Below are 24,932 nucleotides of genomic sequence, written 5' to 3' on the forward strand. Positions count from 1 at the left end.
GTTTTTCAAGGAGAAAGAATCATTAACCAGTGTTTCCTTTGATAAAGATGAATTTTAATAATAACCAAACCTATTAAGGCTCAGCGTTACTGAGAACTGTTAAATTTTCCCTGGATACTGTAAGTGAGGCACTATGCTGATTTCATGCTCTACTACTAGGCATTATACAGACGCTGTGCCACTGGCACATGGTAAGTAAGAAGAGACATTATAAAAAGACAGAAACCATTATATGTATATGTATATGTGTGTGTGTGTATATATATATATATATATATAGAGAGAGAGAGAGAGAGAGGCAGAGTTAGTGAGAAAGAGAGACAGAGAGAAAGGTCTTCCTTCCATTGGTTCACCGCCCAAATGGCCGCTACGGCCGGCACGCTGTGCCAATCCAAAGCCAGGAGCCAGGTGCTTCCTCCTGGTCTCCCATGTGGGTGCAGGGCCCAAGCACTTGGGCCATCCTCCACTGCCTTCCCGGGCCACAGCAGAGAGCTGGACTGGAAGAGGAGCAACCAGAACAAAACCAGCGTCCCAACCGGGACTAGAACCAGGGTGCCAGCACCACAGGCGGAGGATTAGCCTAGTGAGCCGCAGCGCTGGCAGAAACTATTATTATACCAAGAATTTATCTTCCTGTATGAGATTCCTGAGAATCTCATTTTTTAGACAGGGAAATGGCACTGTCGATCTGCTTCAGTAACAAAAACTAAATCACTTCTGAATGGACTTTGAAGTAAGCCGATGCCTGGTCCCTGACTCATTCACCTCCAACTCTGTATAAGAATCATGCTTGTTCCCCTGGAATTTAATGCCAGAATCTGCTTTTCAACTCCACCTACAGCTGGGGAGAACCAAGACTCCTGAGGTTACTGCAGAGATTGAAGAGGCCACTCCTTTATTCAGAAGGGGAAAATGGGTCTTTATACCAACAGTAACCTGCAAAATCGGAAAGAGACAGTGACCTACAGAGGTGACAAAGGATGAAAGAGAAAAGCAGGTTACGAAGTACCATCCTTGCTTATTTTTTCCTGAGCAGTCTGGGTTCCATTCTGGCAAGGAGGAGGCTAGAAACGAAAGCAATCAGAACCTTTCCCAAAGCAGCAGCTGAGCTGCCTGTCCATTTGGTATACTTTCTGGTCAAAGTTACTTTGGAAAATTCAAGCTCACCTTCTCTGGTCATTAAAACGTAACACTCTTTGGGCGGCGCCGCGGCTCACTAGGCTAATCCTCCGCCTTGAGGCGCTGGCACACCGGGTTCTAGTCCCGGTCGGGGCACCGATCCTGTCCCGGTTGCCCCTCTTCCAGTCCAGCTCTCTGCTGTGGCCTGGGAGTGCAGTGGAGGATGGCCCAAGTCCTTGGGCCCTGCACCCCATGGGAGACCAGGAGAAGCACCTGGCTCCTGCCATCGGATCAGCGCGGTGTGCTGGCCGCAGCACGCCTTCCGCGGCAGCCATTGGAGGGTGAACCAACGTCAAAAAGGAAGACCTTTCTCTCTGTCTCTCTCTCACTGTCCACTCTGCCTGTCAAAAAAAAAAAAAAGTAACACTCTTTGATGTGAAATGTGGAAAAGCCTGGGATAGCTCAGCCAGAACTTTAAAAATAGAGAGAAAAGCAACCACTACAGTAAAGGATCTAGAAACTGTGAAAAGGTTAATACAGGGAAACAGGAGTTTAACCTGAAGAAAACACTATTTAATAGGGCTATCTTTAATTCATTCACCCATTGATTCATTCAGTGAGCACCTACTATGCATCAGGCACTACAGTAGTATCATGTATAGGGAACACAAATCTGACAAAATTCCTGGTGACACGTGAATAAAGTTGTTTGAAAACTCAGAGAATACTACTTTAAGGCAACAATGAAACAGAAGTGAGAACCTCACAGGTCACTGAGGCCTGGACAAGGCAGGGAAAACTAGCAACATAAAAGGCATGCAGAGGTAAATTTAATTGTCTGGCTGGGAAGTACAAGGATCTAGTATGGAGAATAGGGTGTGCCGGTATGTGTTATTTCCAGAGATGAGGCTGATATGCCAAATTGTATTTCATACCAGGAGAATAGAATAATAAATTAAGAATAGGGCTGGATTGGAGTTATAGGTCAACGTTCTTATCACTAAGAAGGCACAAAAGCAGATCTGACACCTTATACAACTGTGATGATTAAATGAGATATTTGTGGGGCCGGAGCTGTGGCTTAGCAGGTAAAACCGCTGCCTGCAGTGCCAGCATCCCATAAGGGTGATGGTTTGAGTCCCGGCTGCTCCACTTCCCATCCAGCTCTCTACTAATGGCCTGGGAAATCAGTGGAAGATGGTCCAAGTCCTTGGGCCCCTGCATCCGTGTGGGAAACCCAGAAGAAGCTCCTAGCTCCTGGTTTTGGATCGGCGCAGCTTCGGCCGTTGCAGCCAATTGGGGAGTGAACCACTGGATGGAAGACCTCTCTCTCTCTGTTTCTCTTCTTTCTCTGTGTAATTCTGACTTTCGAATAAATAAATCTTTAAAAAAAAAAAAAGAAATAGTTATAAATGTTTATTTTGGTACATAGCCTGTGCTCATGGCATTAGTTATAACAATTATTAGTTAACATCAGATTCTATCCTGCAAGCCATGGGAAGACAAGGACGGGTTTTAAGGAGACTAACATGATCAGATTTCTATTTTAAATAAATCTGCTGGAAGTATGAAGACAAATGGGAAATGGCAGAAGCCAATTAAGTGGCCATAGTGATTTCAAGATGAGCAATGATGAAGATAACAAAGGGTGTCACAAGAGGTCTGTCACACAAAGGATAGATTAACTTATCTCTGAGCTCCAGAGATCAAAACTAAGTTAATAAAGTCCGACAAAAGGCAATTTTAAATGAACATAAAAACAATTTTGAGCTCTCTTAACAGTGGCACAGTACTAGAAATACTCAAGCAACAGCAATGATCTAGGGAGTTCATTTGCAGTAGCTAACAGTTTTGACTAGATGACCACTAAATCAACTTCCAGATTCTATACTAAGTCACTTATGAAGGTGGTTTTGTAGTCATCAACAATATGTTACAACTGTAGAAGGCATTACAATTCCCAAAGTACTTTCACTATGATTCTCTCACTTGATCTTCTCAAAAAATAAATAAATAAATAAATAAATAAAAATTTTTTAAAAAGATTTATTTATTTATTTGAAAGGTAGACTTACAGAGAGGCAGAGAGAGATCCTCCATCCCCAGGTTCACTCCCTTAATGGCCACAACAGCCAGAGCTGGGGCGATCCAAAGCCAGGAGCCAGGAGCTTCTTCTGGGTCTCCCACTGGGTGCAGGGGCCCAAGAACTTGGGCCACCTTATACGGCTTTCCCAGGCCACAGCAGAGCTGGATCAGAAGTGCATCAGTCAGTTCTCACACTGGTGCCCATATGATATGCTGGCACTGGGGCCACAGCACTGGCCCCTCAAATATTTTTTGTTAAGATTTATTTTAATTACTTGAAAGACAGAATTACAGAGATGAAATATCTTTCATCCACTGGCTCACTCCCCAAATGGCTGCAACAGCTGGAGCTGAGCTAATCCGAAGCCAGGAGCTGGGAGCTTATTCCTGGTCTCCCACATAGGTGCAGGGGCCCAAAGAGTATGGGCCATACTCCGCTGCTTTCCTAGGTGCATTAGCAGGGAATTGGATAGGAAATGGGGCAGCTGGGACTCAAACCGGCACTCATATGTGATGCCAGCACCGTGGACTTGGGCTTTAACCAGCTGTGCAACTATTTGAGAGGCAGAGAAACGTGGAGACAGAGAATTCCCATCTGTTGCACTCTCCGAATGACCACAACAGGGTCAAAGCTAGTAGTAACTGAGTGGCAGAAACCAAATTACTTCAGCCATCACCGCTGCTTCCCAGGGTCTGCATTAGCAGGAAGCTGGAAGCAGAAGTAGGAAATGAATGCAGGTACTTCTATATGAGGTATGAGCATATGTGTGTGCGCAGACTTGGATAACTCTGAGTCTACACAGATAAGAGATCTTGCAAAAGGTCACAGAAAATGTCTTTTATGAGGACAGGTATTTGGCACAGCAGTTAGGATGCTGCTTGGGATACCCACAACCCACATCAGAGTGCCTGGGTTTTAGTCCCAGTTCCACAGAACTTCCTGCTGGGGGTCAACAGGTGACAGCTCAACTAGTAGGGTCCCTTTACACCCAGATGGAGTTCCTAGCTCCTGGTTTCAGCCTGATTCAGTTCTGGGTCTTATAGGTACTTAGGGAGTGAGCCAGCAGATAGGAGATCAATATCTATCTGGGGCCGGTGCTGTGGTGCAGTAGGTTAGTCCTCAGCCTTCGGTGCCAGCATCCCATATGGGCACTGGTTAGAGTCCCAGCTGCTCCTTTTCCAATCTTCTCTGCTATGGCCTGGGAAAGCAGAAGATGGCCCAAGCCCTTGGGCCCCTGTACCCATATGGGAGACCCAGAAGCTCCTGGCTCCTGGCTTTGGATTGGCGCAGCTCCGGCCCTTGCAGCCATTTGGGGAGTGAACCAGTGGATGGAAGACCTCTCTCTCTGTCTCTACCTCTCTCTGTAACTCTGTCTTATATTAAAAAAAAAAAAAAAAAAAAACACAAAACTATCTCTATGCCCCACCAAATAAAATGAAAATGGACTTCAAAAAAATTTTAGATGTTCGTTTCATAAATGCATATTATGAAAAACTTATGCATGGATTTCAAAAACTTCTGTACCAACGTAAACTTCTCTTTTAATTCTACTTTCCATGAATTTTTTTTTTTTTTTTAAGATTTATTTTATTTATTTGAAAGAGTTAGAGTGGGGGGGAGGGAGGGAGGGAGAGAAAGAGAGATCCGCTGGTTCACTCCTCAACTGGCCACAATGGCCAGAGCTGAGTTGATCCAAAGCCAGGAGCCAGGAGCTTCTTCCAGGTCTCCCATGAAGGTGCAGGGGCTCAAGTACTTGAGCCATCTTCTACTGCTTTCCCAGGCCATAGCAGAGAGCTGGATCAGAAGTGGAGCAGCCGGGACTCCAACTAGCGCTGCAGGCCATGGCTTTAACCTGCTGTGCCACAGCACCAGCCCCTCCATCAACTCTTAAAAAGTATCCTTATCGGCCCAACACTGTGGCACAGCAGGTTGAAACCCTAGCCTGCAGCAATGGCATATCATATGGGCACTAGTTTGCATCCTGGTTGCTTCACTTCCAATCCAGCTCTCTGGTAATGCACCTGGGAGAGGAGTAGAAGGTGGCCCAAGTCTTTTGGGCCCCTGCACTCACGTGGGAGACCTGGAGGAAACTGCTGGCTCCTGGCTTCGAATCAGCTCAGCTCCAGCCACTGTATAACTTTTTCAAATAAATAAAATAAATCTTTATATATAAAAAAGCATCCTTGTATTTTCTTTTCTGTGAGAAGTGAAAAATGAACAGATATGGACAGGTGAGGAGTGAACACAGCTGGGACAAACAGAATTTTAGAGAATTACAAAATTAGTATGTAGACTGAAATGGCATGAGTCTCTCACTTCTAGCTGCACTAAGGAACACTCCTCCCTCCCAAAAACATACCAAGAATGACAAACACAACACGTTTCAGTTGGGACATTTGCTAAGCTTGGAGAAGCAGCAAAAATAAAAATAAAGCTTGCTGGGAAAGCTCCTTGTTCCCATTTAATTTTGCCATAGACTATGGAAATAGGCAAAGGCCTTTTCTTAAAATGAAAGGTTTCTTTTGTGTCTGGGGAAATGCTGCACAACTCAGTATCACCCTCCTATTGCACCATATCTCACTGGGATTGAATTAAGCCCAAGTACTGAAATCCTTTGTAAAGCACATTAGTGAATACCCAGTAACACCTGGCAGAACAGATTAAAACTAAGATGTGGATTCTTCATTAATCCACATGTTCTATTTTCTGTTGAATGAAAAAGGTTCTGGTAGAAGAAGATAAGCAAAGGCCAAACCAGTACCTTTACAGCTATAAAATTAATGTCTTCACAATAGTAAAACCACTTTCAGCTGAATAGCTAGCTGAGTAACACAGACAGCCCATTCAGGAACCTAAGAAATGTGACTTCTCCATTAATGTACAGTGACCTGGGATGAGTTCTATACCCTTTCCCTTAGAGAGTCCTATCATTTACATATCAAGTGTGAAGATAAATGAAATGTTGATGGTAGACATGCTTTAGCTTTTGGAAGAGAACAAGAAATCTAAGTCATGACTAATAAGGCTATGCTTCTCTGAAGTAATGGGGATGTTGTCCAAATCATCTCAATTCTCTAAGTGGCATAAAACCTGATTTTCATTCAGCTCAGCAACTGATCCTCAAAAGCACTCTGTTGAAAGCAAAGAATTAGTGATTGGTCATGGAAACCTTGCCTTTTAAATCTGCTGTAAGCTTCCTGCTAATGCAGATCCTGGGAAATAGTGGTGATGGCTCAACTAGATGGGTCCCTCCCCCCACCTGGGAGACCTCGAAAGAAGTTAAAGCCATTCAGTATCTTTGGATTTTACCTGACTACATTTGACCTGCTTGTCCCTTCTGTGAGAATAATCTCAAACTAATTGTGTTCACTAATCAAGAATGAACCCTTGGGGCTGCACTGTGACTTAGGTTAAGTGGTAGTGGTTTAAGCCTTGGCCCATGACGGCAGCATTCCATAAGAGCACCAGTTGGAGTCTTGGTTGCTCCACTTCAGTCCAGTAAAGCCACTGTCTGCAAAGCCAGTATTTAGTCTTGCATCACTTCCAACCCAGCTCCCTGCTAATGAGCCTGGGAAAGCAGCAGAAGATGGGCCTAGGGCCTCATCCACCCACCCATGTGAGAGACTCAGGTGGAGTCCCAGGCTCCTGGCTTTGGCCTGGCTCAGCCTCGGCCACTGCAGCCACCTGGAGAATGAACTAGTAGAAGATCTAACTCTGCCTTAAAAATAAATAAAATAAACCTTAAAAAAAGAACCCTTAACTAGAGTCCTGCCCATATCTTGGTAAGGACACCTTCTCATCTCTGTCCAGACTATGACTGAATTTGATCTAATTAGCCCTGTGTCTCCCTTCCTGGGATCTATCAGCACAAAATACAATAAAACTTTAATTTGGCTTTTCTTTTACAATTCTGTCCTCTTGTTCTCCAACACCTTCTCTTGATCCAACATCTTCTCTTGATTGATAATATATACCCTGGTCTTTGGATTCCTTTTACAACCAGATAAATAAAAACAGCAAGTCTCAAGTTGAAGATTTCAAATCATTTCAAGTGGAGATTGTTAGTAAAATGGCACAGTCTTACCTGTGGCACCATCTATGCCTGGATGCCATCTTAGCTGCCACATTGCACAGTAGGTTTTGGTCCTAAGCCCCATGGCCCAACCACCGGTGTCAGCCCCACCTCCACCCTAACTGGATTCACTGCTCCTACTTCCCTGCCTGCCCTCCCCCCAAAGGTTTAACAGGAGCTCTTCCTGAACCTGCTCTCTCTCCATTACTCTCTCACTCTCTCCCCCCAGCTTCCCTCATCTTTCCTCTAACTCCAGTGTTTGGTTTGTTTTGTGGTGGCATTACAGAGATCATCAACATTCCTGCACAAAGTAATTAAATATATTAGAAATTCAGAGAAGGGAAAAATTCAAAGTCCTTGGCTCTGGGTCTGGCTCCACTGTCAAGTCACTATCTAAGTGATTTGGAAATTTGTAGGGCATTCATTTTCCCCACCTCAGAAATGCTGAGACCAGTAAAAACTTACTTGTTTAATTCACTTCATGACAATTAACTAGCCCATAAGTAAAAATATATACCTTAATACTAGAAATGATTCTTTTTTCTTTTTTCTTTTTTTTTTTTTTTTTGACAGGCAGAGTGGACAGTGAGAGAGAGAAAGGTCTTCCTTTTACATTGGTTTACCCCTCAATGGCCGCTGCGGCTGGCACACTGCGGCTGGTGCACCGCGCTGATCCAAAGCCAGGAGCCAGGTGCTTCTCCTGGTCTCCCATGCGAGTGCAGGGCCCAAGGACTTGGGCCATCCTCCACTGCCTTCCCGGCCACAGCAGAGAGCTGGACTGGAAGAGGAGCAACCGGGATAGAATCCAGTGCCCCAACCGGGACTAGAACCGGGGGTGCCGGCGCCGCAGGTGGCGGATGAGCCTCGTGACCTGAGGCGCCGGCCTAGAAATGATTCGTGAGCTAAACAAACTTTTAAAAAGAGAGACAGAAAGAGCTTTATTTGAAAGGCAGAGTTACAGAGAGAGAGGAAGAGAAATCGTTTATCTGTTGGTTCACTCTCTAAATGGCCACAATAGCCAGAGCCCTATTCCGAAGCTCCATCTGGGACTCCCATGTGTGTGTGCAGGGTCCTAAGGACTTTTTCTACTGCTTTCCCAGGCACAATAGCAGGGAGCTGGATAAGAAATGGTGGCACCCATATAGGATGCCAGTTTCACAAAGAATGGCACAACCCACTGAACCACAATGCCAGCCCCACCATTTTATGAGTCTTATATAATTATACTCTATAACATTTAATTTTAAAGTATAATATATACTCAAACTACAAAAAAATTCCTTTAAGCCAGGTCTAGAGTTCTTCTTTCACCATAAATACTATTTGTAAAGAAATCTCTAATTAAGTAAAACTAAGATTTGGCCAAACAAAAGGACTGTTCAGTTTCATAGAATGCTAACATACAGGGGCTGGCACTGTGGCATAGTGGGTAAAGCCGCCGCCTGCAGTGCCGCCATCCCATATGGGTGCCAGTTCGAGTCCTGGCTGCTCCACTTCCAATCCAGCTCTCTGCTGTGGCCTGGGAAAGCAGTAGAAGATGGCCCAAGTCCTTGGGCCCCTGTGCCCATGTGGGAAGACCCGGAGGAAGCTCCTGGCTTCGGATCGGCACAGCTCCGGCGTTGCGGCCATCTGGAGAGTGAACCAGCTGATGGAAGACCTCTCTTTCTCTCTGCCTCTCCTTCTCTCTCTGTGTAACTCTGCCTTTCAAATAAATAAATAAATATTTAAAAAAGAATGCTAACATACAGAACAAAGTCTGGGGAGGAAGTAAATGCCTCAATTTAAAAAACAAATGAACAATCAGAATGTCTGGTTAAAAAAATGGACTGCAAGTTTATAGCAGAAGGGTAACTTTGTTTCTGAATCTAACAATCTCATAAAGCATGCAGTATCAAATACAGCTGGGGTAATGAATTCAGCGAACTCTTCCCTTTCACTGCCAGACTGAACAGCTTTGAGGATAATCTCCCTCACTCTCCCAGGGCTCAGTTGGAAGATTCATTATTTATGCCCTCAATTGTTTACTCTGTCCTATTTTTCCATGCATCCAGGCCCAAGGGCAGTGTTATCGGTGGCCTGTTTCCAAAATGAATGTGTTAGCTCACTGCCCTACTAGCTACAAAACCAAAGATAATCAAACACAGTGCTATCTTAATATTGGAGAGCAACCCCACCCACCACTTGATCCAGGAGAGAAATGTGGCAAAGCTGGCCCAGGCTACCAACCGCTAAATTATCTTACATGAAGTAAAATCCATACATCATTCTGCCTTTGAGTCACAGAACAGCCCATGTACACATCACATCAAAACGAAGATTCTTAAAAAGCTCTGCCCCTCACCAACAGCAAACCTGTAAACTATTGAGGATTAACCAGATTTAGATACAATTTGCCTAGCAACCATTCTTTAGGAAGAGTTCTGAACTCACCAGCAATCAATTCCACCTCCTTATCTGAGTAATAAACAGATTACAGACCCCACCAAGTCCTCTACTCTCAGACTCACAGCAAACAACTTCCTCAAAAGATTTGGCTTCCAAGATTCAAACCGTGGGGGAGGGGGCTGTGCTTAAATACACAAAAAATATTGTCTCCGACACATGACTGACAAAGCTGAAAATCTAAAAACCACCAACAGCCACATCTCCATATGAATGCACTCATTGTCTCTAAGTAAGTCTCACATAGAGAGCAGCATTCCCAGGTCTTTTTTTTTTTTTTTTTTTTGCCTCTAATATCTTCTCACCTTGGGTAAGCTTTCCCCAATTCCAAACCTTTCAAAACTCAAGCTGATTATTATGGGAATTAGGCAATGTCAAGGGTCCAATATTTTCCTTCTCTCTCTCAAGGGGATCATTTTATACTTCGGATGTGAATAGGAGATTAAGCTAGAGTCTCCCTTTAAAGAGAACATAGAGCCCTTTCTCTTAACACATTCTAAGCTTTGACTCACAGAAATAAGCAGGGTGGATTAAAAAAAAAAATGTTAAAGAAAATTAAATCAGTTACTTTAACCTCGGTATCACTAGGTCTGCTCAACGTAAGAGATTAAGGGAAATCATGGATTCACATAACTGACTGCAGAGGACCAAATGTGAAAGTTTCTATGCCCCTTAAATGATCATTGATCAATGTAGATACTCCTATGATTACTTCTATACACAGCCTTCTGTCTTCTGGGAAAATTTCTTCAGGGATCCTCAATCGCCAAACTATGCAAAATACCAATTACAAAAAAAAAAAAAGTCAAGAAAATGGAAGTATTTTTAAAAATAAAGAACAAAGTATAACATAAATGGTCTTCAAAAAGTTTACTGAAAATGTGTATTATGAGGAAACTGTGCATGGACTTCAAAAAGTTTTTTGCATCAAAATAAACTTATGTCTTGATTTCATTTTCCCATTACTTTTTAAAATCACTCTCATATAACTTTATAAAGCCATATCAACAGCTCACCCATGGGCAGAAGAAAAAAAAAAAAAACAAAAACTCCTAGGGTATCAAAAAGGAGTGCAATTTGTTCTTTGGTAGAAGCAAATTGAAGTACTGTGTCTTCTGGGCCAGCATTGTGGCTCAGAGGGTTAAGCTGCCACCTGCTGCAACAAAGCACCAGTTGCTCTACTTCTGATCAGCTCCCTGCTAATGCACCTGGGAAAGCAGCAGAGTCACCCAAATGGTAGACCCTAGAGAGGCTCCTGGCTTCAGACTGGCCCAGTACTGGCCACTGAGGCAATTTGGGGAGTGAACCAGCAGATACAGAAGATCTCTCTCTCCCTCTCAATCTCTACCTTTCAAATAAATAAATAAATCTTAAAAAAATAAAAAGTGATATGGCCTCCATGTGGGTTTGTGAATTTCACCCTCACTCTGCTGTATTTTAAGAGACCAAACTAAACTTCATTTTATGTACTTGCTAGATGTCAAGACTTCACTTAGTGACTGTTTTACAGAGTTCAGTCTCAGTAACAAGTTAGGTAAGATAACATCTGGGGGATCCTCTTTCCCTTCCAATTTAAATATGATTCATGAAGCCTTCAGGGACAAATGGGTATTAAATTCAGATATACAAAATCCAACATAGGATTACTGTGAATCCACTAAATTTTTGCACAATTCTATTCCAAGACTACTTGAGATTTAAGTACAGATAAGCAGTTTTCTTTATTTCAATAATTTCTGCAAGTTAGATGATTTCCTGTTCACCATCCCTAGTCTTCAAATACTTGATTTCAACCCAAATTACTCAGCTAGAGATCCAATAAATCAATGCTAACAAAAACGAATAATCCAGCTCAAACTGTACAACAACTCCAGCATATCAACACTGTCTTCTAGACACCAGCTAGAACAACTTTTACTACAAATAAACTCTGAATCACTCTAATACTTACCAAAATGCTGTACAAAAACTGATATTCATCCTTTCTGGCACTGAAGTGCTTTGCTAATCAACATCACACAATTTGGTTCAAAATGCCCAGTTGAAATAAGGGTACACTGCCACCTAACATGCAAACACATCTCCTTTGTTTCTAACATAAATTTCAGGCTTTCTACCTTCAACTGGTAACTTTCCTCTCAATTTAAAACCCATAAAGAGGTTCTTGATTTGAGCTGAAGAAGAGACTTCTTTCCTTCAGAAAGAAGGCATTTATAAATTATAGAAGCAAAGTAACTCAAAATAGGTATCATTTTAAATTGCAATGCTAAAAGTACCCAAATTCATAAAGTTTAGAGAAGGGAACCTTCAAAAAAAGAAACAAATCAAAATTCATCTGATTTTTGAGGGGAGGGGGCTTGGTTTTCGATTTTGACAACACAAATTAATCCTTCCAAGAACCTACAAATATAAGAAATATACCAATGGAGAAACAGGTAAGACTTAAGTTTCAGTAACAGCAAGGTAAGTTTGCCCGCTCTAGCTAGCTACCACACAAAGCCAGTGACAATGCACTCAGGGAAGAGACTTTAGAAGAGTTAATCGCTAACAACTATAAGGATCTCCTTTAACCACCATTTGACGGGGACTGCTCCCTCTTTCCAGTAAAATCTCCTCCTTTTTCAGATTGTTGTTGCTGATTAAGGCAGTTCCAAGGAGGAAAATGGTGAAGACAGCCTTAACGGACACGAACGCACTACAGTTCCAAAAACCCACTCCTAGCTTGATTTTTTTTTTTTTTTTTTGCGGGTTTACTGCATTAGATGCCAGACACACAAAAAAGGGCTCCTCTGTGCATTTCACTACGCGACCAACATCAACACATCAGGGAAAAAAAAAGGTAAAAGAGTCCAGAATCTCCTTACCCAGCAGCAGGGGTGATGAAGGGAGGGAAAGAATGAAGAAGGGTAGAATTAGATAATCAAAAATAAATTGATGAGATGTGAAGATCCTACTTTCCATTCTATTTCCCCTTTGCTTACAAGGTTAAGTCGTTGAAGTCGGGACTGCGTTACAAAAAGCGCACGCACACACACACACACACCTTGCACCCTGGAAAGGAGGTGAGGTTGGCTCCGCAGCGCTCGGTGGGGCTCCAGGCTCCGCCCCGCCCGCTTGGGGCACTTCAGCCCAGCTCGTCCCCGCCCCGGAGAATGGATGAGAAGGGGTTTCTAGCGGTGTTGTCAGGGGGAGGGGGAGGCGGCTGCTCCGGGTGCCAGGCTCACCGAGCGCAGCACTCCACGGTGCGCCGACACCCCCTCCCCCAGCAGGCTGCCGCTAGCTCCCCTCCACCGCCGGAAGCCAGCCCCGCCCCCTCAACTCCATCCCGGCTCTGCTCGAGCCCCCTCCTGTCTGCGCAGCCAATGGTGAGCCAGGGAGCCAGCGGAACGACTCGCCAAGCAGCCAACTGGGGAGGCCCATTGGGAGGTCAGCCGCCAGGGATAGGCCAGCTACCCGTGGCCCCGGCCCCGGCGCGGCTCCTCTTTGTTAACGCTGCCCCCAGCTCTTCGTGGCCCCCCCCCCCCCAAGCTGGAAACCAACCATCCAGCAGCTGGGCCAGGTGACGCCGTGCCCCCTCTCCAGCTCTCCCTCCCTCTCTCTGCCTGGATATTAGGAATGACCTCCACCCAGGTTGTGCCTCAGATTTCCACAGCAATTGCCAACCAGGGACCACCCGACAGTAAAAAAGGTGCTCTCCAGGCCTCTCCGACTCTCTCCTTTTCTCAGAGCAATCAATTGCATTCTGTCGAAACCATGGACGGATTTAGGTTTGCATATTAGATCAGCTGCACACATCAATCATCCCTGTCGGAAACTCCTGTTTCCCGTGACGCAGAAATTAAAGGATGGGGTGTACTGGGAAACTATGCGAAAAGTTGGTGAGGTGGGAAAGGGAGGTATACATCATCATCTGTATAAAATAAACATACCAAAAAACATACAGTTGGCTCGGATCTGTTTCAGACACATCTACAATTAAACGCAAGATAACCACTCCCTTAGCAAATCTCAATACAATTAGGAAGGAAACAGCTAAGTCTTGTTCAAATCAAATACCTAATATTAGAAAAAACTCTCAGCAACTGTTAAGCTGCTGCGAAATTGGCAGATGGTATCAACTCTTCAATCACTACTAACAATGTTAGGGGCATAATGCTGTTGGGATGGAATATGCTACAGATTAGTGCATTTCCTTAGGTGTAGTGCTGGAGCAGTTTATGGGACTCTTAAGAGAAACCAATAGGTAGAGAGGAAGGAAATGTCATTCTTAGAATTTTATCTATGAACTATATTGAACTGTTAAAAATTTAAAAAAAAAGAAAAACCATTAACATTGGAGTCAGGGAGGGCAACAAGCTATTACCTAGTTGTCCAGAGTCCTTGCAGCTGCAGGATGTTAAATATCTGTATCATACTCCTCAACCCTGCTTAATATCCCAAGCACTAATATATTAAAAAAAAAAACAAAAAAAAACCTAGATTCTAAATAGGAGCTCTCTCTTATGTGGATCTCAAAGCCATTTCATATAAAATAACCTCACCTTTCTGGAAAATGGAAAAGGAACCACATGACATATTGGTTTTAAAGCCATCTCATTTTTCCAATGTGAATTAAAAGACTGGCTTAGGCAGATTTATACAGGAACTTCAATAATATCTCTGAGGCTAGCTTTTATTAGGTTCCATAGGAAAAGATAAAAACAAAAAAATTCTTAAACTTTAGATTCTAGCAGACTGTATTACAAAGTAATCACATCTATTTTTAATTTTTTAAAAATTCATTTGAAAGGCAGAGAAAGATGGACATCTTCTATCTGCTAGTTCACTCCCTGAATGCCAACAACAGAAGGGGGTGGGCCAAGCCAAAACCAGGAACCAGAAACTTAAACCAGGTCCATGTCAATAGCAGGGATCCAACTTCATGCACATTAGCGTGAAGCTGGTCTCAGGAGGGGAACCAGACCTAAGTTCAAATACTCCAATTTGGGATGCAGGCCCAAGCAGTGCCTTTATCATTAGGCCAAACACCAGCCTCTCACATAGCACTTATGAATATGGAGATATATATAGACAGATATCTCCAAGAAAATACCTGCAAGTATATATACACACCAATCTGTCAACAATGTTGCCATTAAAAGGAGGATAAGAGTTGTCAATTTTTATATCTGCCTTAACTTACTTTTATATATATATATATGTATATATATATATATTACTTTTTTTTACAGAGAGTGTGAGAGAGAGAGACAGAGAGAAAGGTCTTTCTTCCATTGGTTCACCCCCAAAATGGCCACCATGGCTGGAGTTACGCTGATCTGAAGCCAGGAGCCAGGTGCTTCTCCTGGTCTCCCACACGGGTGCAGGGGCCCAAGCACCTGGGCCATCCTCCACTGGCCTCCCAGGCCACAGCAGAGAGCTGGACTGGGAGAGGAGCAACTGGGACGAGAACCTGGTGCCCACATGGGATACCAGCGCCATAGGTGGAGGATTAACCAAGTAAAACACGGTGCCGGCCCCTGCCTTACTCTTATCAAAAAAATAAATAAATAAATAAAAATTAAGGAGCAGGCATTTGGGATAGCAATTAAGACATTCCTTAGAATGCCCAAATTCCATCTCATAGTGCCCAAGTTTAAATCCTGGATCCACTCTTCATTCTAGTTTCCTGGTAATGCATACCTTAGGAGGCAGCAGGTGATGGCTCAAGCACTTGGATCCCTGGCATCCAGCTTGGGAGGCCCAGATTTAGGTTTGTTGTTGTTGTTTTTGACAGGCAGAGTGGATAGTGAGAGAGAGAGAGACAGAAAGGTTTTCCCTTTTGCCGTTGGTTCACCCTCCAATGGCCGCCATGGCCAGCGCATCTCGCTGATCTGAAGCCAGGAGCCAGGTGCTTCTCCTGGTCTCCCATGCAGGTGCAGGGCCCAAGCACTTGGGCCATCCTCCACTGCCTTCCCAGGCCATAGCAGAGAGCTGGCCTGGAAGAGGGGCAACTGGGATAGAATCCGGCACCCCAACCGGGACTAGAACCCGGTGTGCCGGCGCTGCAAGTTGGAGGATTAGCCTGTTAAGCCATGGTGCCGGCCCCGTAAAATCTATCTTGTCTGATCACAGTTTGTACCTCATTATTTGATGAGCGCACTATTTTGCAAATATTCCAAATGGCATGTATAACTAGCAATAAAACAAAAAAAGTGACTTTGACAATCTACTCCAATTGAAATATAATTTTCAGCAGAAATGAGTAACAAATACAGTAACAAAGATCTAAAGTGAATAAGAAGCTGAACATTAAAGCACTTTCCCAACAGATCTGCAGGCTACATGACATTTATAAAATTCAAAACCCATGACAGAGCACAGAGACTTTTTAAAAGTAATTTTATTGTTCACTAGACTTAAAGAGACAGCAGATCTGAAACAAGTGTGACTGTTTAAAAAAAAAGAAAAGAAAGCCAATGCCTTACACTGTTGTTTCAATGTAGCAAGATATTCTTTAACAGTTGGAAGATAGGTATTTTTTCTTAAACTGGCTGCATACTGTATTTCAGACACTAGAGGGAATTATAAAATTCATTGTGTATCTTTGGAATTTCATTTTATTCACTCATTTACTCATATTACCCCATACTATGTTTATATATGCCAGAAACTCTACTGGACTAGAGAGAGAAAAAGATGACTAAGGGGCTAGTGTTGTGGCACAGTGGGTAAAGCCACACCGCCTACAACGTCAGCATCGCATTTGGGTGCCAGTTCATGTCCCAGCTATTCCATTTCTCTCTCTTTCAATTTAATTATTTATTTATTAGAAAGGCAGACTTAAAGAGAGAATGAAGGAGAGACAGATAAAGAGGTCTTCCATCTGCTAGTTCACTCTCCAATTGGCCTCAAAGGCTGGGGCTGAGCCAGGTCAAAGCCAGAAGCCAGGGGCTTCTTCCGGGCCTCCCATATGGGTGCAGTGGCATCATCCAACACTTTCCCAGGCACATCGGCAGGGATTTGGATTGGAAGTGGAGGAGCTGGGACTCAAACTGGCACCCACAGGGGATGCCAGTGTTACAGGCCATGGCTCAACCAATTGCACCACAGCATGGATACCCCAGCAGCTCCACTTTCAATCCAGCTCCCTGCTAGTGGCCTGAGGAAGTAATGGAATATGGCTGAAGTGTTTGGGCCCCTGCCACCCACATGGGAGACTCAGATGAAGCACCTAGCTCTGGCTTTGGTGTGACCCAGCCCTGGCCATTGTAGCCGTCTGGGGAGTGAGCCAGCCAATAGAACCTCTCTCTGTCTCTCCTTTTCTCTGTGTAACTCTGACTTTCCAATGGATAAATGAATTTTTTTTAAATGATAAGATACAGTCCTTGTCTTTAAGGTACTTAAATTAGGGGAAATATACAGCTAAAAAAAAAAAATAAAATAAAAGCAAACTAGAGCAGAGCTGCAGGGGTGGGCAATGTGGCATGGCAGGTTGTAACATCTGCTTTCCATATCAGAATGCCAGTTCACATCTAGACTATTCCACTTGCAATACACTTCCATGCCAATGCGCCTAGGAAAGTAGTGAAAGATGGCTCAAGTGTGTGAGCCCCTGTACCCATATGGAAAATCTGGAAGAAGCTCCTGATTCCTGGCTTCGGCCTTGCCAAACCCCAGCCATTGTGCCCATCTGGGGAGTGAACCAGTGGATGGAAGATTCTCTCTCTCTCTTCCTCTCTGTTTAACTCTTACAAATAAATAAATCTTTAAAAACAAAAAAGATCTCTTTGTCTCTGTCCCTTCCCTTCTCTGCCTTTCAAATAAATATATCTATCTACCCATTGATCAATAACAGGATGTATAAGAGAGCCAAAACCCAGGGAGACTGCAGGCTGGGAGCAGAACATTAGGAGAAATATTTTTGGTAGATAGAGGAAAACATGTATCCACATAATAATTCACAGTAAACAGTCTATCCAAACTGGTTTATTCTATTAACAATCTTCCTCGCCTTGATCTAAATTCAAAGAAAGTATATGTAGGAGGTATCTTTAAACTGTTATCTACAGAACATACAGGCATTATTTGTTGAGGAAGAATTGCTAAAGTAACTACTTGGCTAGATTTCAAAATCAACTGTAAAAGTTTTAAAGGTACGAAAGTAGCAAATACAAAGGAAGTTAAGACTGCTCAAACAGTAAAAAATTCTCATTTGAAATCAGGATGGGCCGGCGCCATGGTTTAACAGGCTAATCCTCTGCCTTGCGGCACCGGCACACCGGGTTCTAGTCCCAGTTGGGGCGCTGGATTCTATCCCGGTTGCCCCTCTTCCAGGCCAGCTCTCTGCTATGGCCTGGGAAGGCAGTGGAGGATGGCCCAAGTGCTTGGGCCCTGCACCTGCATGGGAGACCAGGAGAAGTACCTGGCTCCTGGCTTTGGATCAGCGAGATGCACCGCCCGCAGCGGCCATTGGAGGGTGAACCAATGGCAAAAAGGAAGACTTTTCTCACTGTCTCTCTCTCTCTCTCACTGTCCACTCTGCCTGTCAAAAAAAAAAAAAGGAAAAAAGGAAAAAAAAAAAATCAGGATGAATTACATTAGATTCCACTGCAGAGTGGGAAATCAGTAAGTAGAATTCTTAAATACACTGTCTTATACAAATTAAGTTTCCCAAGTTAGGAAATGGAGTACTCTGATAGGTTTCACTGATATCTTTGAAAAACCTCTGTTCAGAGTCATCTTGGTTGGCAAATCATTTCCATACCTAAATAAGAGTCTTCAGAAAAGCCTTTAATCAATAATGATAAACCAGAATTAAAGCTCAAAGTCACCATAAGGGCACCAAAGGAAAACACATGGGTGATATATTTTCCCTTAATTCTCATAATGACTGCTGTGTCTTTGCTATGGTCTGGGATGTTTGGGTTGAGTGTCTTAAGGTAGAGAGACAGGACAAGTGTTAATTTCTCATACTGATGGGGTAGCACATGGCAGAAAAAGTAAAAAAGCCAACATTCTGAACAAGTTTCACACACATAGACAAAAATGAGAAAGCAAACTTGTGAATCAAGCATGATTTGGCATCTTTAAATGCAGAGCCAATTCTCTTCCAGTGCCAAAGCCAATGGCTTCTCCTGTAGATAAAATGGCACGGTTCCTGAAAAAGCCCTGGACGCTGTTTCCCCACAATTCTATAATCTGTCAGAAGACAGAAAACAAAAAAAGGCTGTGCCAGCCAGAAAAGCAAATTATAACCAACACAGAGCCAACACTTTATTTCAGACAGAAGGAGCTTTTCTATGCATCTCTGGAAGGAGAGAGACAAAAGCTTACCCTTGCTCAAACAACCAAGGAAACAATTTACAATTTAACCAAACACCATCTTGGATTAGCATTTAAGGCAACAGCCTGCCTTCTTACTTGTATTCATAGCCTTAAAGAATATTTGCAACATTTATGAAAAACAACAGATGACCACTGTCTATAAGTCAATGAGAAAAACACAGAGTCAAAGGGGAAGATCATATAAGACATGAACCAGTAAGTTACAGAAGAAATGTATATGGTCAAAAATTACATATACTGTATTCCATAGTGATGAAAAGCCTTTTTCCATACAGTCCTAAAGGCATTCTAACATGACAGTACTGCCAAAATGCAAGCTTCCAGAGAAACACCTTGGCTAGTCTGAATTAAAAAAACAAAGACAAAATAAAGATAAGGATGCCTCACATTATACAATCCTAGAATTATTTAGGATAGAAGCTTTGTGAAATACTCTGGGAAGTACTATTAAACAGAACGGGTACAAACAAAGTACAAATCAAATTTAAAGAAACTAAAACCAAAATATAAAGGATGGGCATTTGGCTTGATGTTAAGATGTACTTGGGACACTGCATCCCATATCAGAGTGCCTGGGTTTGGGTACTGGCTCCAAACACAATTCTAGCTTCCGACTAAAGTGCATTTCCTGGGTTGTAGGAGGTAATGGTTCAATTTCTGGGCCCCTGCCACAGAAATAGAGGGAAAAAAGCCTTTTAAGAATGTAAGTTTGGGGCCGGTGCTATAGCACAGCAGGTAAAGCTGCCGCCTGGGACGCCAGCACCACATATGGGTGCCGGTTCATTTCCCAGATGATCCACTTCTGATCCAGCTCCATGCTAATGGCTGGAAAAAGCAGCAGAAAATGGCCCAACTTCCATGCCACTCACATGGAAGACTCAGATGAAGCTCGTGGCTTCAGCCTGGCTCGGCACTCCCTGTTGCAGCCATCTGGGGAGTGAACCAGAGGGTGGAAGCACTTTTTCTCTATATATCTCACTCTGTAATTCAGACTTTCAAACAAAATAAAGATTATTTTTTAAAAGATTTACTTTATTTATTTGAAAGAGTTACAGAAGGAGGTAGAGCCAGAGAAAGAGAGTTATTCCATCCGCTGGTTCACTCCCCAGGTGACTGCAACGGCCAGAGCTGAGATGGTCTGAAGCCAGGAGCCAGGAACTTCTTTAGGGTCTCCCACACAGGTGCAGGGGCCCAAGTACTTGGGTCATCTTCTACTGCTTTCTCAGGCCATAGCAGAGAGCTGGATCAAAAGTGGAGCAGCCAGGACTCAAACCAGTGCCCATATGGGATGCTGACACTGCAAGCTGGGGCTTTAATCTGCTGTGCCACAGCCCGCCCCCATAGATTCTTAAAAAAAAAAAAAAAAAAAAAAAAAGGTAAGCTTTGCGGCAGGCATCTCTGGCACAGGGGTTAAGACACAATTTGGGAGTGGGGGCAGTAGAAGATGGCCCAAGTATTTGGGCCTCAATTACCCATGTGGTAATCCACAATAGAGTTCCTGATTCCTGGCTCAGGCTTGACCCAGACCTGTATGTTGCATCCATTTGTGGAATGAACTAGTAGATGGAAGATCTGGCTCTCTTCTGTATGGCTCTCAAATAAATAAATATTGAAGGGAAAAAAAAGATACAGCTGGGAACACCTTCATCCCATATCAGATTGCTTGTGTTCAAGTCTCAGCTAGACTTTTTTTTTTTTTTTTTTAAGGTTTATTTATTTATTTGAAAGGCAGAGTTACACAGAGGCAGAGAGAGAGGTCTTCCTTCTACTGGTTCACTCCCCAAATGGCCGCAACACCCAGAGCTGTGTCAATCCGAAGCCAGGAATCAGGAGCTTCTTCTAGGTCTCCCACACAAGTGCAGGGATCCAAGGACTTGGGCCATCTTCTACTGCTTTCCCAGGCCATAGCAGAGAGCTGGATCGAAGTGGAGTAGCTGGAACCCAAACTGGTACCCCTATGGGATACCAGCACTGCAGGCAGCAACTTTTACCTGCTACATCACAGCACCCGCCTCAGCTACACTCTTAATTCCAGCTTCCTGATAATGGGCACCCTGGGAGGCAGCAGATGGTGGCTCAAATTCTTGGCTCCCTGTCACCCACAAGGGAGACCCCAGATTGAGTTCCCATCTCTCAGCTTTGGCTAAGCCCCGTCCTATTGCAGACATTTGGGGAGTGAATAAATGAACAGATGGAGATATCTTTCATCAGTCTTTCTTCTTTCTGCTTCTAAAAACAAAGAAATGAAAAAAAAATAAAAAAGAAGGAAGGAAGAGAGGAAGGGAAGGAGGGAGAGAAAATAAACTTACTCAAATGTATTTGCTGTGGAAACCCCTTTTTCAGTCACCAAATATAAAAGAAAAGCAAATAATGGTTGGGTACAGCAAAAGCAAGTAGTTTTCCCATCAAAAAGGAAAAGAAAACTAAGCCTTGTACTTGTCCTTGATAAAAAGAGGTAATGGATTCTGGGAGAACTCAAATTCCAGAAAAATGATTCAATTCCAACCTAAGTAAAGCTATTATCTTCATGTCACTTTGTTCTAAAATTAGCAATACACAGATCCCTGTTCTGAAAACAATACACAAGATCCCAACTGAATTGTCAGCAAAGTTCTGAGCACACCAACAGACTATCACTCAACCACTTCAGTTTTCCCTCATCAGTTTTAGACCACATCCTACTTTTTCTTTATTGTTCATGTCACTTCAGAGGCTGAGAAAAATTCTGTTAAACAGATTCAAATTTCAAGAGTTTTTAACTACATTATAGGTAATCATGCCACTGACTATATTTAGACTCAGGTGTGAAAGAAAGAGTATTAGTTGTGCCTAAAATGGCACAATGTCCCTCTTCAAAGCCAAACTGAAACCATCACCTAACCTTGCATTAAAGTGTCTCTATGGTGTTGCCTACAATAAATTAAAATGCTTTTTTCAATGTTTTTGTGAGTGGTTCTATTGATCAGCTGTGATGCTTTAATTATAAATAAATCACTCCAGTCCTTTAAACATTCAGCATTCTAAAGTCAAAAAGATAAAACTCCTGTAATATGAATCCTCTAAAAAATCTTCGGGGAGAAATCTCTCTTCAATAAAAAGTTATTTCATTTAGGCCAGCGCTGCGGCTCAATAGGCTAATCCTCCACCTGCAGCACCAGCACACCGGGTTCTAGTCCTGGTCAGGGCACCGGATTCTGTCCCGGTTGCCCCTCTTCTAGGCCAGCTCTCTGCTGTGGCCCGGGAAGGCAGTGGAGGATGGCCCAGGTCCTTGGGCCCTGCACTCGCATGGGAGACCAGCAGAAGCACCTGGCTCCTGGCTCTGGATCAGCTCGGTGAACCAACAGCAAAAAGGAAGACCTTTCTCTCTGTCTCTCTCTCTCACTGTCCACTCTGCCTGTCAAAAAAATAAATTAATTAATTAAAATTAAAATTTAAAAAAAAGTTATTTCATGATGATTCCATAATATTTAATTTCCAGAAATCATGGTAGCAATATCTTTTCCTAAATTTGAAGCTATTTTTCCCTTAAATAGTATTCACAAAAATATATCACCTTTCTCAGAAGGAACTTAAGGCCTCTAACAGACAGCTTGTTGCTAATTTTCACAACATCCCAATAAAGAACTATTATTTAGCATCTGTATCACACTTTAACTGGAAAAAGTGCTTTACAATTATTTTCATTAGTAGTCATACCTCACAACCACCCACTGAGCTAAACTGGTCCTGTTATCTTCATCTGACAGCTGAGAAATCTGATGCACCACAAGGCCAAGGTCAAGCCAGTCTGCTTTTCCAAGGCCAGAGACCCAACCCTTAACAACACCACCATTCTCTCTTTAGTCACTTGTATTGCTCATAATATCAGTTAAAGCAGATGTTTAGAGAACAAGGATCCACTTAAAATAATGGTATAAAAACATTAAAAGATGACAGCACTACAAGAAAAATATATAATCAATGATATGGTTTGAACAAGATTTGACTCCTGACCCGGACTGAGTTCTGGATTCCTGGCTGCAGCCTGGCTCAGTCCTGGCTGATGTAAGCATTTGGAAGTGAATCAGCAGATGAAAGATATTTCTTTTCCTCTTTCTCCTCTCTCTATCACTATGCCTTTCAAGTAGATGAAAATAAACTGTTTTAAAAAGTGAAAGAGATGGGGCTGGTGCTGTGGCACAGTAGGTTAACGTTTTGCCTGTGGCACTGGCATCCCATATGGGCGCTGGTTCTAGTTCTGGCTGCTCCTCTTCTAATCCAGCTAGCTATCTGCTGTTGCTTGGGAAAGCAGTAGAAGATGGTCTAAGTCCTTGGGCCCCTGCACACAAGTGGGAGACCCAGAAGAACCTCCTGCCTTTGTATCAGCCCAGCTCCAGCCATAGCAGCCATTTGGGGAAGTGAATCAGCAGATGGAAGACTTTCTTTCTCTCTCTCTCTCTCCCCTCTCTCTCTGCCACTGCCTCTCTGTAACTCTGCCTTTCGAATAAATATTTTTTTAAAAAGTGGAGAAATAAACACTAAATAAATAAATATATTTGGTTCCCAAATTCATGCAGATATTTTAAACCCTAAAGCCATAAGTTAATGATACGAAAAGGGTGGAAACAGAATCTATAGCATGTAGGAGGTGAGCCCAGTGGATGTCTTTAGGTCATCTGAGCATCCCCACAAAAGCTAAGTCTGAAGACAGAGTTGGTTATAAAGTGGAGTCTGGCCTCACGTTGCTTCCTGGCTCACCGTATGACTTTCTCTGCTCAAGGTTCACAGTCTGCAACTGCCACCCTTATCAGCGGCCAAATAAATGGGATCACAAGATCTTGGACTTGAACCTTCACAACCTTGAGCAAAATAAGCCTTTCCAGGGGCCAGCACTGTAACACAGTGGGTAAAGCCGCTAACCGTGAACCAGCATCCAATATGGGCGCCAGTTTGAGTGCCAGCTGCTCCATTTCTTCTTCTTTTTTTTTTTTTTTTTTAAGATTTATTTTACTTGAAAGTCAGAGATACAGAGGGGGGGAGGGGGTCTTCCATCCACTGGTTCACTCCCCAAATGGCAGCAACGGTTAGAGTTGCACTGATCCGAAGCCAGGAGCCAGGTCTCCCACACGGGTGCAGGGGCCCAAGAGCTTGGGCCATCTTCTGCTTTTCAACGCACATTAGCAGGGAGCAGCCTGGACTTGAATTGGTGCCCATATAGGGTGCCAGCATTGCAGGCAGCAGCTTTACCCACTATACTGACCCCTAGTTACTTGGCTTCTATAATATTAGTTTTTGGGTTTTCCATCTGCCTCACTGGCTGTTCTGTCTTACTGAGACCTCTCCTCTCTAGATACAAACCATCCCTAGATAACCTCATAATTAAATTCCACAACTTCAAATTCCATCTATATTTGATGACTTTCAAGTCCACAATTCCAACTCAGACTTTGCCCAGGATGCAAGCCTTTTCTACCCAACCACCTATCTTTTTGTTTTGTTTTGTTTTTTGTTTTTTTGACAGGCAGAGTGGACAGTGAGAGAGAGAGAGAGAGAGAGAGAGAGACAAAGAGAAAGGTCTTCCTTTGCCATTGGTTCACCTTCCAATGGCTGCCGCGGCCAGCGCGCTGTGGCCGGCGCACCGCGCTGATCTGAAGCCAGGAGCCAGGTGCTTCTCCTGGTCTCCCATGGGGTACAGGGCCCAAGAACTTGGGCCATCCTCCACTGCACTCCCGGGCCACAGCAGAGAGCTGGACTGGAGAGGGGCAACCGGGACAGAATCTGGCGCCCCGACCGGGACTAGAACCCGGTGTGCCAGTGCCACAGCCGGAGGATTAGCCTAGTGAGCCGCGGCGCCGGCCCCAACCACCTATTTTGTATCTCCGTTTCAATAATCTCAAGATTGGCATG

The 24,932-nt window shown here is 43.5% G+C and overlaps 1 protein-coding gene across 6 annotated transcripts in view; it reads right to left on the reverse strand.

Annotated features, from left to right (window-relative positions):
- Positions 1–24,932, reverse strand: part of FAM222B (family with sequence similarity 222 member B) — a 98,764-nt gene that overhangs the window by 52,567 nt on the left and 21,265 nt on the right. The window contains exon 1 of one of the 6 annotated variants that reach the window (XM_062216692.1): positions 12,763–12,958. The exons of 4 other annotated variants lie outside the window; for them this stretch is intronic. The gene's annotated coding sequence lies outside the window, so the exon portion shown is untranslated. Of the gene's footprint in view, positions 1–3,194; positions 3,214–12,762; positions 12,959–24,932 lie in introns of those variants that run through there. One more of the 6 variants, XM_062216694.1, reaches the window with a different exon arrangement.

Source organism: Lepus europaeus, chromosome 18, assembly GCF_033115175.1.
Source record: "Lepus europaeus isolate LE1 chromosome 18, mLepTim1.pri, whole genome shotgun sequence".
NCBI lineage: Eukaryota > Metazoa > Chordata > Mammalia > Lagomorpha > Leporidae > Lepus > Lepus europaeus.